Source organism: Macaca fascicularis, chromosome 20 (genome assembly GCF_037993035.2).
Source record: "Macaca fascicularis isolate 582-1 chromosome 20, T2T-MFA8v1.1".
In the NCBI taxonomy this organism is placed as follows: Eukaryota; Metazoa; Chordata; class Mammalia; order Primates; family Cercopithecidae; genus Macaca; species Macaca fascicularis.
In genome coordinates, this window is record NC_088394.1 from 54,845,983 (window position 1) to 54,857,344 (window position 11,362).

Here is an 11,362-nt window from a genome sequence, read left to right on the forward strand (position 1 = left end):
CTAACACGGTGAAACCCCGTCTCCACTAAAAAATACAAAAAACTAGCCAGCGAGGTGGCGGGCGCCTGTAGTCCCAGCTACTGGGGAGGCGGAGGCAGGAGAATGGCGTGAACCCGGGAGGCGGAGCTTGCAGTGAGCTGAGATCCGGCCACTGCACTCCAGCCTGGGAGACAGAGCGAGACTCCGTCTCAAAAAAAAAAAAAAAAAAAAAAAAAAAAAAAAAAAAAGAAAGAAAGAAATAGTAACTTCTCTTAAAAACAAAATTTATTCAAAGACCCGTACTGACATTCTTAAATATCTGCTAGCCATAATAAAGAAATCAATGTACTTTATGTTCTTAGCTCCCACAATTTAGCCTAAATATTTGCCCTGGCATGCTTGTACTGGTCCAAGCAAGCATCAGGTCATAGCCTGTTCCTCTTCTGTATTTTACCATTCTCAGCATTCTACAACTTACTTCCTCCTTCCTTTGCTCTCCTCTGCCTTTGCCTCTTTTAAAAAGTTCTAAGTCGCTAGCCAATCAGAACAAATACAAAATGTGAGGACCCGTTCCAGCCAATGAAAACAGGACACAGCAGCAAGGTGGACGCATCAGCTTATAAATGACCCTGTCTCCTTTGTTCGGTGTACTCTCATGGTAAAACTGCTGTCGAGTGTACCCTTTCTGCAGAAAGTATAAAAATGGCCTTGCTAAGGAAATTAAATTTATGTTCAAGTGCTGTTTCTTTACGGCACCAAGAAACAAGCGTTTCAAACATACTAGTACATTAGTTTGCTCAGGCTGCTGTAACAAATCCCCATGAACTGGGTAGTTTAAAACGACAGAAATTTATTCACTCACAATTCTGGCGGGCAAAAGTCAATAATCAAGGTGTTGGCGGGGTTTGTGCCTTATGGGGTCTCAGAGACTCTGTTCCATGCTTCTCCTAGCTTCTGGCAATTGTCTGCAGTCCTGGGCATTCCTGTGCTGTCAGAGGCATCACTGATCTCTGCCTCTGGTGTCACACAGTGTTCTCTCCCTGTCTGTCTCTCCTCTTCTTTTAAGGACACCAATCATATTGGGGTAGGGTATATCTTAATTGCCTCATCTTCGCCTGATTACATCTGTAAAGACCCTATTTTCAAATAGATCACATTAATGAGTTCCCCAGGTTAGAACTTAAACATATCTTTTTGGGGGGCACATTTCAACCCGTAACAACGACTATTCCCAAAACAATAACACTTCCAGGTATAAACCCTAGAGATCTCCTCACACATTTTTAAGGCTGTCAGTGAAGCATTGTTTATAAAAGCAAAGCGGAACAACCTAGTCGCCCATTGACGGAGGAAGAGATGGATGTTCTGCTACAGTCCCATGATGGAGCGTTACAGAACTACCAACATGAATGAGCTCAATAGATGTCACCATGGAAACACCTCAAAAACGTAAACACACTATAGAATTATACATATAATATGGTGCCACTTAGATAATATTTTTAAAATACATGAAACCAGAACATACATTCATTCATAAGTGTATGTAAAAGTTTGAAAAAATATGCCAAGGATATAGTTCAATCCAGGATTAGGAGGGCATGAGCGTATTTGCCCTTGTGGAGGGAGGGACGCAACTTTGTCATATTGCTTCGTAAAAATTACAGATAAGAGGCAGGCGCGGTGGCTCACGCTTGTAATCCCAGCACTTTGGGAGGCAAACGTGCGCGGATCACCTGAGGTCAAGAATTAGAGACCAGCCTGGCCAATATGGTGAAACCCTGTCTCTACTAAAAATACAAAAATTAGACAGATGTGGTGGCGTGTGCCTGTAGTCCCAGCTACCCGGGAGGCTGAGGTAGCAGAATCACTTAAACCTGGGAGGCGGAGGTTGCAGTGAGCGTAGATCGTGCCACTGCACTCCAGCCTGGGCACAGAGCAAGACTCTGTCTCAAAAAAAATAAAGAAAAAAGAAAAAGAAAAAATACAGATAAGATTAACAATTGTCACCATTTTGGGGTTGAGTATTTGTTACATTGGATTCTGTACTTTTCCATGTGTGTGTGTGTGTGTGTGTGTCTGTGTGCATATAGTTTTTTTGTGTGTGTGTGTATGTGTATATATATACATATAGATATATGCCAATTTGAGTTCCTGATATGAAAGGTGGATTGGAAGGAACGACCCTACAGTGGGGAGACTAGGTAGAAGGAAGGTTTACACAGGAATCCAGGCAAGAAATTCTGATTGCCTGAGTTCAGCTAGAGGTAACAGTGATGGAGAAAAGGTTACAGATCTGGGGCATATCAAGGAGGTAGAATCAGATGGATTTGGTGATTAGAGTCAGAGAAAGGTAGAAAAGGAGTCAGAAATAATTCCCAATGCTTTAGTTAAAATTGGGGTTGTCTGCAATTAACAGAGACCCCAAATAATTGACTTAACATAAAATATATCTTTCTCACATAAAAATCTAGAGATAGGCAGCCCAGGCCTGAGGTGGCATTTCTGACCCACTGAGTCCTGAGGTAGTCAGGTCCTTCCAGCTCTTTGCCCTGCCCTCCCTAAAAGGTGGCTGACTCTCAGTGGTCCAAGATAGTAGCCATAGCTTCAGCCATCACATCTCTATTCAAGGCAGCTGGAATGCAAAGGACTTACACCAGTTAACTTTTAAAAGAATTAAAATATGGGCCAAGTGCAATGGCTCATGCCTGTAATCCCAGCACTTTGGGAGGCTGAAGCAGGAAGATTGCTTGAGTCCAGGATCAGTCTACACCAGTCTAGGCAACATAGTGAGACCCTGTCTCTACAAAAAATGCAACAATTAGCCAGGCATGGTGGTGTGCGCCTGTAGTTGCAGCTACTTGGGAGGCTGAGGTGGGAGGATTGCTTGAGCCTGGGAGGCAGAGGTTGCAGTGAGCTGAGATTGTGCAACTGTACTCAAGCTTGGGCAACAGAGTAAGACTCTGTCTGGGGGTGGGGGGTGGAGGGGAAGTTAAAATAGGAGGAGGAAGAGTGTGACAAAGATCAGATGGAGGAGAGAGTGAGCCAGGGGAGCACAGAGGAGGAAAGGGCTCAATGCCAGCTGTGGAAATCAGGGAGGCCTTCATGGGGGAGGTGACATTTGATCTGAACTTTAAAGGACAGTGTTAATGTGGTATGTGGAAGAGGAAGGAAGGAAAAGACATGGCCTATGCCCCTCCTGATTATCTTCCTTGTCCTGGCTGTTTACCTCCCCAGTCTCCCTCCTCTTTCGCACACCTGCCCCTTCTGGCCATTGCCCTGGGCTTTTTCACCCACGCACCTCATACTTCCAACCCTACTATTAATTACTTGAATTCATGAATCCTGCATTTCAGGTTTTGGTACTGAGCCACGGTTCCTTTAAGCCGTCCACCTGCTCTTGCAGTCTCAGGAGCAAATGACAGCACTCCTTCTCCCTCGGGGTTAATCACCATGTCTCTACTTCTCTGTATTTTACAATATGGATTAAATGCTCGTTAAAAAAAATCATCAGTTATTTTATTTTTGAGCAAGACTCCATCTCAAAAAAAAATCATAAACTTTGTTAAAACATTATGAGTTGTTTTTTTTTTTTTTTTTTTGGTGATTTTTTTTTTTTTTTTTTTTTTTTTTTGAGACGGAGTCTTGCTCTGTCACCCAGGCTGGAGTGCAGTGGCCGGATCTCAGCTCACTGCAAGCTCCGCCTCCCGGGTTCACGCCATTCTCCTGCCTCAGCCTCCCGAGTAGCTGGGACTACAGGCGCCCGCCACCTCGCCCGGCTATTTTTTTGTATTTTTTAGTAGAGACGGGGTTTCACCGTGTTAGCCGGGATCGTCTCTCGATCTCCTGACCTCGTGATCCGCCCATCTCGGCCTCCCAAAGTGCTGGGATTACAAGCTTGAGCCACCGCGCCCGGCCGATTTTTTTTTTCTTTAGCTCTTCAGCTATCGTCAGTGTTAGTGTATTTTATGTGTGGCCCAAAACAGTTCTTCTAGCGTGGCCCAGGAAGCCAAAAGATTGGATACCCCTGTCTTACACTGTCACCTCGGGACATCTATTAAGCGTAGATGTTGCAAAACAATGAACTTTGTCCTCAAGAAACACAAGTACTTTACTAAAAATGCACATGTAGACCTATGATTTTAATTTAAAACCATCTTCTAGGTATTTAGTGAAGAGCCCTTCCCTCTACCCTTTCTCTTCTCCTTCCACCATTCCAGGGACTAAGTACAGGACTATGTCTAGCTCCAAGAGGTCTAGGGACAAAGGTCTCTCCCAGAAGACAGGTGTTCGTAAAAATGAACAAGAGCACATTTATAAAGGGATTATTTTACTTCCTCTACTTTTAACATACTTTGAGCATTATAACTTATTTTATTATTTAATGCACAGCAATAATAACTAAAATGCGCATATAGAACGAGGGTTAGGCGATCTGAACTAATCTAACTCCTGGGCATAGAACCCTTCTCTCTGCAAAATTCCTCCTCCCCACCACCCACCACTACCCAATGAGCAGTCAGCATACCCTCCAAGACATCAACTTTAACAATTCTGTCCCCAAAATGCAGCGACTTCTATAATATTAAAAAAAACCCAAAACTTGAAGGGTATTACTTTAGTTCTTTTAGCATATTTTGTGCATTTTTAAACATCTAGGAAGATGAGATGTTTCAAATAGGACTGAAGTTTTTCACTATACACACAGTACCATTGAGTAAACAGTGCACATACATAACAAAGGCTATAATTTCAATATGTTTTCTGACTAGGAACATTCTGGCCTAGAACCCTTCCCCTTCCTACCTCTATCAACCCAGGGGACAAGTATAAGCATCTGCAATGCTTAGAAGGGATTTTTAAATTTTAATTTTAATTAATTTATTTTTTTAAGATGAAGTCTCGTTCTGTCGCCCAGGTTGGAGTGCATTAGTGCAAGCTTGACTCACTGCAACCTCCGCCTCCTGGGTTCAGGAGATTCTCCTGCCTCAGCCTCCTGAGTAGCTGGGATTATAGGCACGTGCCACCATACCTGGCTAATTTTTTTTTTTTTTTTTTTGTATTTTTAGTAGAGATGGGGTTTCACCATGTTGGTCAGGCTGGTCTCTAACTCCTGACCTCATGATCCACCTGCCTTGGCCTCCCAAAGTGCTGGGATTACAGGTATGAGCCACTGAGCCCAGCCTGGGATAGAGCCTCGCTCCATCACCCAGGCTGGAGTGCAGCGGTGCAGTCTTGGCTCACTGCAACCTCTGCCTCCCAGGTTCAAGCCATTCTCCTGCCTGAGCCTCTGCAGTAGCTGAGATTACAGGCACCCATCAGTATTCCCAGCTAATTTTTGTATTTTTAGTAGAGACGGGGCTTTGTCATGTTGGCCAGGCTGATCTCAAACTCCTGACCTCAGATGATCCACCCGCCTGGGCCTCCTAAAGTGCTGGGATTACAGGTGTGAGCCACCATGGCTGGCCTTACAAGGAATTTTAACAATTTCACTTCCATAAGTGTTTTTTTTTTTTTTGAGACGGAGTGTCGCTCTGTCACCCAGGCTGGAGTGCAGTGGCCGGATCTCAGCTCACTGCAAGCTCCGCCTCCCGGGTTCACGCCATTCTCCTGCCTCAGCCTCCCGAGTAGCTGGGACTACAGGCGCCTGCCACCTCGCCCGGCTAAGTTTTTGTATTTTTAGTAGAGACGGGGTTTCACTGTGTTAGCCAGGATGGTCTCGATCTCCTGACCTCGTGATCCGCCCGTCTCGGCCTCCCAAAGTGCTGGGATTACAGGCTTGAGCCACCGCGCCCGGCCTCATAAGTGTTTTTAAGAACAGTCTTTCCTATGAATTTTAACGTAAAGTACTCAGTGTATTAGTTTACTAACTCCACTTTTGTCATACGCTGGCAAATTCTTTAACATCTTGAAAGACTAGATGTTGTAAAGCAGGACTCATTTGACCTTTATATACACTAGATACGCAGCAAAGTAAAATTAAACGCACAGACGTGAGGGACAACGGTCAAATGTTGTTCACCAGAAACACTCTTGTATAAAGCCCTTTGAACTTTCTCCTCCTTCCTCCCTGAACCAGCACAAATATAATAATGTGTACTGCTCAGAGAAGTGGTGTGATCAATTTCTTTTTTCTTTTTTTTTTTTTTAGGCGGAGTCTCGCTCTGTCGCCCAGGCTGGAGTGCAGTGGCCAGATCTCAGCTCACTGCAAGCTCCGCCTCCTGGGTTTACGCCATTCTCCTGCCTCAGCCTCCCGAGTAGCTGGGACTACAGGCGCCCGCCACCTCGCCGGGCTAGTTTTTTGTATTTTTAGTAGAGACGGGGTTTCACCGTGTTAGCCAGGATGGTCTCGATCTCCTGACCTCGTGATCCGCCCGTCTCGGCCTCCCAAAGTGCTGGGATTACAGGCTTGAGCCACCGCCCCCGGCCGTGATCAATTTCTAAAAGACAATATTTCATATGAATTTTAACAGAAAGATATCTACAAAATGTATTATTTACTACCTCTACTTTTAACATACTTGGTCCACTTCTAAATATCTAGAAAGAGTAGATGTTTCAAATAAGGACTTAGGCCGGGTGTAGTGGCTCATGTCTGTAATCCCAGCACTTTGGGAGGCTGAGACGGGTGGATCACGAGGCCGGAAGTTCAAGACCAGCCTGATCAACATAGTGAAACCCCATCTCTACTAAAAATACAAAAATTAGCCTGGAGTGGTGGCACGCGCCTGTAGTCCCAGCTACTTGGGAGGTTGAGGCAGGAGAATCGCTTGAACCCGGGAGGTGGAGGTTGCAGTGAGCCGAGATTGTGCCACTGCACTGCAACCTGGGTGACAGAGTGAGACTCCATCTCAAAATAAATAAATAAATAAATAAATAAAATAAAATAAAAAATAAGGACTTAAGTTTTCTCCTATATACACAGTAGTGTTAAATAAATGACACATGTAGCAATGGTTATATCTGAAAGTATCTTCTAAATAGGAACATTCTGGTTTCTTTTCTTTTTTTCTTTTTACATTTTCACTTCCTTGTTAGTGCAATGGAACATTCTGGTTTGAATCCTTCATTTCTTCCAACTCCTCTCCACCACCAATCTGGTGGATATAGGGACATTGTCACTTAGGAGAGACGTTATCATTTCATGTCCAAAAGTCCTTTTCAGAAGACAGCCTTTTCATGAGTTTTAACACAAACTGTACAAAATGTGTTATTTACTAATATTCAGAGACTGGATATTAAAAAATTAAGACTCATTTGTCCAGTATATACACAATACAGACAGTACAACAAAGTTAAGTGAAATGCATGTAACATATAGGGCAATGGGTAAGGAAAATTTTCTTTTTATTTATTTATTTGAGATGGAGTTTCGCTTTTGTTGCCCAGGCTGGAGTGCAATGGCATGATCTCAGCTCACTGCAACTTCTGCCCCCCGGGTTCAAGCAATTTTCCTGTCTCAGCCTCCCAACTACTTGGGAGTAGTTGGGATTACAGGTGCCTCCTACCTCACCCAACTGATTTTTGTATTTTTAGTAGGGATGGGGTTTCGCCATGCTGGCCAGGCTGGTCTTGAACTCCTGACATTGGGTGATCTGCCCCGCCTCAGCCTCCCAAAGTGCTGGGATTACAGGCATGAGCCATGAGCCACTGCACCCGGCTGATAAGCTGAAATTTTCAAGTACACAGTAGCAAAACACATTTCATAATATCTTCCCTCCTATCTCCCTGAACCCAATGAACAACCACAGAGATTATACTGTTCTCAGAGGTGGTTTCACAATTCTGCTTCCAACACAGTATTTTGATTAGTTTTTTAAAGCCACTTACACAAAGTGTTATTCTACTATTTCTTTTTTCTTTTCTTTTTTTTTTGAGATGGAGTTTTGCTCTTGTTGCCCAGGCTGGAGTGCAATGGCACGATCCCTGCTCACGCAACCTCCACCTCCCGGGTTCAAGCCATTCTCCTGCCTCAGCCTCTCAAGTAGCTGGAATTACAGGCATGCACCACCGCCCCTGGCTAATTTTGTATTTAGTAGAGATGGGGTTTCTCCATGTTGGTCAGGCTGGTCTCGAACTCCTGACCTCAGGTGATCCTCCCGCCTCAGCCTCCCAAAGTGCTGGGATTACAGGCATAAGCCACTGCACCCAGCCTACTACTTATACTTTTAAATACATCAAGCGTTTCTAAATATATAGAAAGACTAGATATTTCATATTAGAACTTGCCCACTGTATACACAGCACTGTTAAAATTACACATAATTGTTACAGGTTGGTGCAAAAGTAATTGAGCTTTTGCATTTAATCTGAGGTATCTTCTAAATATGACCATCGTGGGCTTGAACCATACACTCCTCACTTCCTTCTCTCTGTCATCAATGCAGAGGACTAGTACAGGCATGTGTAATGGTTAGAGAGGTTGAACAAACTCATATCCTAAAGCCATTTACAGAGGACAACATTTCCTGTGAATTTCAATACAAACTGTACAAAATGAGCCAATTTTACTAAGACTTGGTCATAGGCTGGCAGCCTTTTTAACATCTAGAGACTAGATGTTGCAAAATTAAGGACTCATTTGTGCATTACATACACTAGATACACAGCAAAACCAAATAAACAAAATGTGCAGAAAAACGGTGTCTGAAAACTTCCAAGTGTGAATGCACTAGTATATTACCTTTTGCAATTCCTTCCCTCCCACCTCCTGCAAACCATTGAACAAGTATAGATGGTACTATCCTGCTCATAGAGGTGGTTTAACAATTTTATTTCCAAAAGATAATATTCCTTATGAATTTCAGCAACAAGATATTTACAAATTGATATTTTACTATCTCTATATTGAATATGCGTTGGGTACTTGTAAACATCTACATAGACTAGGTGTTTCAGGTAAGGATAGTTGTCCTCATAGACATAGCAGTGTTGAATGAGCCTCACATATGAAGCAATAGTTGCAGTTTTTTTCTTTTCTTTTCTTTCTTTCTTTCTTTTTTTTTTTTTTTCTAATATAGAGTCTGGCTCTGTGATGCAGGCTGGATCTCAACTGACTGCAACTTCCGCCTCCTGGGTTCAAGCAACTCTTGTGCCTCAGCCTCCCAAGTAGCTGGGATTACAGGCACGGATCTGCCCACCTTGGCCTCCTAACAACTGGGATTACAGGCATGAGTCACTGTGCCTGACCGGTTTTTTTTTTTTTCTTTCTTTCTTATTAGAAAATATGGGATGCTTCATGAATTTGCATGTCATCCTCGCACTGGGGCCATGCTAATCTTCTCTGTATCATTCCAACTTTAGCGTATATGCTGCCAAAGTGAGCACAATAGTTTTCATTTGACAGTGTCTTCCCAACATGAACATTCTGGCCTAAAACTGTTCCCTTCTACACCAATGCAGTGGGCTATAATGCTCAAATTTTCAGATGACATTCTTTCCTAGGAATTTTTTTTTTTTTTTTTTTGACGGAGTCTCACTCTGTCGCCCAGGCTGGAGTGCAGTGGTGCGATCTCGGCTCACTGCAAGCTCTGCCTCCCTGGTTCATGTAATCCTCCTGCCTCAGCCTCCCAGGTAGCTGGGACTACAGGTGCCCGCCACCATGCCCGGCTAATTTTTTGTATTTTTAGTAGAGACGGGGTTTCACTGTGTTAGCCAGGACGGTCTTGATCTCCTGACCTCGTGATCCACCCGCCTCGGCCTCCCAAAGTGCTGGGATTACCGGCGTGAGCCACCGTGCCCAGCCTTTTCCTAGGAATTTTAAAACAAAATGTACAAAATATATTAGTTTAACTAACTCTACTTTTGCTTTTGTCATACACTGGCAACCTCTCTAACATCTAGAAAGAGCAGCTGTTGTAAATTAGGACTTGTTTATCTTTTGTGTACATTATATACACAGATAAGTAAAACAAAATGCCCAGACAGAAGGGCTAGTGGTTAATCTTGCTTCATTATAAGCGCAGTGGTGCAGAGTTCATTGTACCTCCTTCTCTTCCTTCTTCCCCTGAACCGCGCACAAACATAACATACTACGCAAAAACAACATTTCATACGAATTTTAACAAAAAGATGCCTGTAACCCCAGCACTTTGGCAGGCCGAGGCCTGCGGATTGTTTGAGGTCAGGAGTTCAGGACCAGCCTGGCCAACATGGTGAAACCCCATCTCTACTAAAAATACAAAAATTAGCCGGTTGTGGTGGTACATGCCTGTAATCCCAGCTACTTGGGAGGCTGAGGCAGGAGAATGGCTTGAACCTGGGAGGTGGAGGTTGCAGTGAGCCGAGATTGTGCCACTGCTCTCCAGCCTGGGCAGAGCGAGACTCTGTCTCCAAAAAAAAAGTTTTATAAAATGTGATATTTTACTACCTCTACTTTTAACATATATCAGGCACTTCAGAACATCTAGAAAGACTAGATATTTCAAAAAAGTACTTTGTACTGTCAACTATATATAAAATAGTGAAGAATAAAATGTACACAGAAAACAACGATGATAATATGAAAACATCTTCTCCATATGACCTGCCTGGCATAGAACCTTCTCTTCCTTCTCACAGTCTTCTGCTCCATGTCCTCTAAACCCCTGTACAAACGTGGACGTGTGTTACTCTTGGTGCTTCTACATTTCACAAAGTCATTTCCAGCGGAGGTGGTGGGGTGAGGGTGGGGTAGCTCATGCTTGTAATCCCAGCACTTAGGGAGGCTGAGGTGGGAGGATTGTTTGAGGCCAAGAGTTCTAGGCCAGCCTGGGAAACATAGCAAGACCCTATCTTTACAAAAAAATAAAAAATTTTAAAAAAATTAACTGGTTATGGTGGCATGTGCATGTAATCCCAGCTACTCAGGAGGCTGAGGTGGGAGGATTGCTTGAGTCCAGGAATTTGAGGCTACAGTAAGCTATGATCACATCACTGCATTCCAGTCTAAGTGACAGCAAAATCCTGTCTCAAAAAAAAAGAGAAAAAGAAAAAAAAGTCATTTTCAGGAGACACACCTCTTCTATGATTTTTTAAAAAAACAAATGGATGTTTACAAGATGTGTGATTTTCTAACTCTGTCATAGTTGGCAACCTCTTGACATCTAGAAGGACCAGATGTAACAAATTTTTTTTTTTTTTTTTTTGAGATGGAGTTTCGCTTGTTGGCTAGGCTGGAGTGCAATGGCGCAATCTCGGCTCACTGCAACCTCTGCCTCCTGGGTTCAAGCAATTCTCATACCTCAGCCTCCCGAGTAGCTGGAATTATAGATGCCAACCACCACACCCAGCTAATTTTTGTATTTTTATTACAGACAGTGTTTCACCATGTTGGCCTGGCTGGTCTCAAACTTTTGACCTACCCACCTTGGCCTCCCAAAGTGCTGGGATTACAAGTGTGAGC

General features: G+C 43.5%; 1 non-coding gene across 1 annotated transcript; it reads right to left on the reverse strand.

The window, feature by feature from the left end:
- Positions 1-9,199: 9,199 nt before the first annotated feature.
- LOC123570759 (U6 spliceosomal RNA) lies at positions 9,200-9,306 on the reverse strand. The gene has a single exon (XR_006695004.1). It is a non-coding gene; the product is annotated as a U6 spliceosomal RNA (small nuclear RNA).
- Between the last annotated feature and the right edge of the window lie 2,056 nt (positions 9,307-11,362).